Below are 3,918 nucleotides of genomic sequence, written 5' to 3' on the forward strand. Positions count from 1 at the left end.
GAAGAAAATATTATTTATATATAATATTATGATTTTAAATAACACTGTTTATATATGATTTGTTAATTATTTGCTGCTGAAAATTAAAAAAAAAAAAATACTCCTCTAAATTAGAAGTTCTTATATATTTGTTTATGTTGGATTTTTTTTCAAATTGAATGGTAGACATTTCTGAGTGTATAGACTATCATGCCAATGGCCCAAACACAAATAGCCAAACCTAGGTTTGTTTACTTATTTGAACCATACATCTTTATACTGTGTCTGGACTCTGGAGCATCCAGTTATCAGGGTTCCCACGCTGTCCGGGAAAACGGGAAATGTCCGTGAATTTGAACACAGGAGCTCCCGGCCTTGAAAAGTCCGGGAATTAGTGTTGATACATAAAAAAGTCCGGGAAGGTACGGGAATTAGTCTGGAAAAGGGGAGGTAAATCAAAAAACCAAAATGGCGGTCTTTGCACAGTATATTGACTTCCGCATCTTGAATGTTGATGATTTTCGATTTACAACTGTTTTGGGAGGCCAAGTTTGACATTTATGAGATTTATCATTTATTTTCTGGTTACTATGGCGGTTTTGTTTGGAAAATCTAGGAAGACCTTCACAAATCAACCTCAAGTTTGCTTGATTGGCCTGGTTGTTTCCTTTGGCAAATTTTTGTATCCTAATTGCTCACTACCATGCTAAAAGCCAAAGGTAAATCAATATAAATGTCACAGGTTCATATACGTAGTACGGTACATGTTTATATGTGTTATTGTTTGTCCTATTAAATGTCCTATAGCTTTAATTTTCATCATACTTTTCATTCATCCCCATATTGATCATATACTAACCACCATTACGGGCCTCTCTATCTAACTTTCTACTTCATTGATTCACTACACTACGCATGCGCACTATTTTGTAAGATTTTGACGGCGAGAGCCGCGATTTTCGAATGCTAATAAAATTATTTGAAAGCGCATAATTTGTGTATTTACAGGTAAACTGGTAGATTGTTTTGATGCTCTGATTCATTCTTTCCATTTTGTCATTCATCATTTTCATTGATATTTTGTATTTTGCACTATTTTGTAAGATTTTGACGGCGAGAGCCGCGATTTTCGAATGCTAATAAAATTATTTGAAAGCGCATAATTTGTGTATTTACAGGTAAACTGACCCTCTGTCCAGGTCCCAAGTACTTTAACCCACAGCGTCCATCAGAAACCCCCTTATCTTTTGGACTGCGACATAAAATAAAAAAATAGTATTACATGCATGAACTATTGTCAAGGCAGAGCACAGCCAATTGGCCACACCATATCTGGGTAGCACAAAATACCCAAATATAACAAAAATATACTAAAAATAAATGTGTTTTACTAAAAAAGTGCTGTTTTAATCATGAATACAATATACACTTCACTACAAGATGTAATGAAACATACCCTCAATATACATTTTTGAACCAAAATATACCCAAATACAGTATAACTCCATTAAAGCTATTAAATTAAAAAAATAATACGAATGAACTTGTATGAAATTTCAACAAAATTATACCCTACAAATTTAAATGTAGACAACAAATATTATCATATCTTGCAAGTACATTTGCCTATTCATTAATGAACCTAACAGTTAGATAAATAAGCAAATGTCACTCTTTTTCTTACAACATCTGAACTGCCAATTTCAATGGAATGATCGAAAGTTATAGTTGGCTAAGTCATATTATTTTGTAAATATCAATTCATTTTTCCTCATTAAATCAACATTGTATACAAACCAAAATGAACATTGCTATAATTTAGTGTGTTTGGGTATTTTTTGGGTATTTTCATGCTGCCGCCATATTTTGTAGATGGTTTAAAAAATTGTAAGATCAAATCAAAAAGATATGTCATTGAAATACAAAAAAGAATCCCTAAATAACAATCCAAAATGGCAAAATTGGAAAATGTTGTAGACTAGGGCTTGATATATGGTACTGGAAGTGCACCCCGTAGCACTGGCTTAAGCAGAATACAATATTTTAACATGAAAGTCGTGAAATTTTGAATGTAGAAACACCTGCAGGCAGTTTTCATATACCCTTCAGTGTGACATGCTTTTGCCATTCTATGAAGCCTTAGTGGACTGAGGTCAAATGTGAGGTTACTAATTAAAGTACTATGAATATCTGGTATAAAAAGTGATCCCTTGGAAGCATTAAAAACGGCAAAATTACATGAAAATTGCAGACAACCTGCAAAAACAGTTGCTGTCACAAAGTACATTTCATTATTTATAGACACTGAATGTATTTCTTAGAAAGAATTAGATTTATGTCATGAACTACATGTATTATATTTGTGTTATTAAATGTTGTTCTAAACATTACCATGAACATATTCATAGGACAAAAAATCAAATACATGTAGCTTGAAATTTAATCTTCTAAAAAGTCCTTAAAAAATCAAAAAAGGTCCTTGATAAGTCCTGGAAAAGTCCTTAAATTTTCAAAATATCTAAGAGTGGGAACCCTGAGTTATGTTCCATTTTCATTCTTGTACAAATTATTTCAAGCATTCCCTTTTTATGGCAACTAGAAATTATAAGGATACTGTTTGAAACAATGCTTGGAGGGTATTTAGGATGTGAGGAAGGTGTTGAGGGAAGGGGCATATAAGTAAGAATGTGTTTAAAGCATGGACAACAAAAAATATATATAAATCCATGAACCCAAGGGCAGGGCTGTTATTTGAACAAGCTTGATAGAGGTCCACTACATGTTTCATGCTAATTATCTAAGCTCCAGCCTTTATATTTTCATAGAATATGATTATATTATATATGTATACAAGGAAAACCTATGATCCCCCTGACTGGGCCAATTTTGACCACAGGGCTATTATTTGAACAAGCTTGGTACAGCTCCACTAGATGATGTTTCATGCCAAATATCAAAGCTTTAACTTTAGTGGCTTCAGAGGAGATACTTACAGTATACAGACTACCCAGATAATCAGGCCGGCCTGACTCCTGATGGCAAAGGCTAACCTTTTAGACTCCAGCATGTTACGGGTCAGAACTTTGATTTAAGAAACCAAATACATGTAATAAAAACAAAGATAACCGCCTCCATGGTCAAGGGGTTAGAGTCGATGACTTCTAATCCAGGTACCTCTCTGGCGTTGGCTCGATCCCCGGGAGATGCTTTAGTAGTTTAGCACGGAGGAAGGTAGTCTAGTACTGGTGTAACTCTCCAGGAACGATGGTTAGGAAACTATCCGCCTATATGACTGAAATACTGTTCGGAAAAGGCGTAAAATGAAACAAACAAAAACAAAGACAACAGAACACAAATATTTTTCAACTTTTATTTTATGGATACAAAGTTCAACCACTTTTATCTTAGGGAGAACAATGTCTGTAACAATCCTGTTTAAAATACAACATCTCCTATCTTAAAACAAAATGTATATCAACTAATTTTAACATGTACATTAACATATGTAAAAAATATCTTGGTGTTCAATACAAGAAAGGCAATGACACCTCTAAATTAAAATAATGGACTTGCCCTGTTTTGAAATTGGGAACAGTCCAATGTTATTTTTGAAGAAATTTTGGTATTAATAAAAATAAAATAATTTTTTTTTACAAAAGGTTTGGCTGGTGTGACTATACTGGTTGGAGAGATAACTCCGACGCATAGATAACCCCGACACTTGATAAATATAATTGTTTTTGCTTTGTTTTTCAACAAATAAGCACATGATCACCTAACAGTATAGGAACAGGACAGAATGTGATGATTTGTTATAATTTGGTAGACTTTTTAATGTTTTTCAAATAACCTAAACTTTTTGTAGGCAAAAACTGCTTCAAAACGTTCTTTTTACTAAAAATTACAGTAAGGTAGTTAGAAGTGTATTGACCACACAGG

This window comes from Ruditapes philippinarum, unplaced genomic scaffold, assembly GCF_026571515.1.
Source record: "Ruditapes philippinarum isolate M1 unplaced genomic scaffold, ASM2657151v2 ctg3091_1_1_1_1, whole genome shotgun sequence".
Taxonomy (NCBI): Eukaryota; Metazoa; Mollusca; class Bivalvia; order Venerida; family Veneridae; genus Ruditapes; species Ruditapes philippinarum.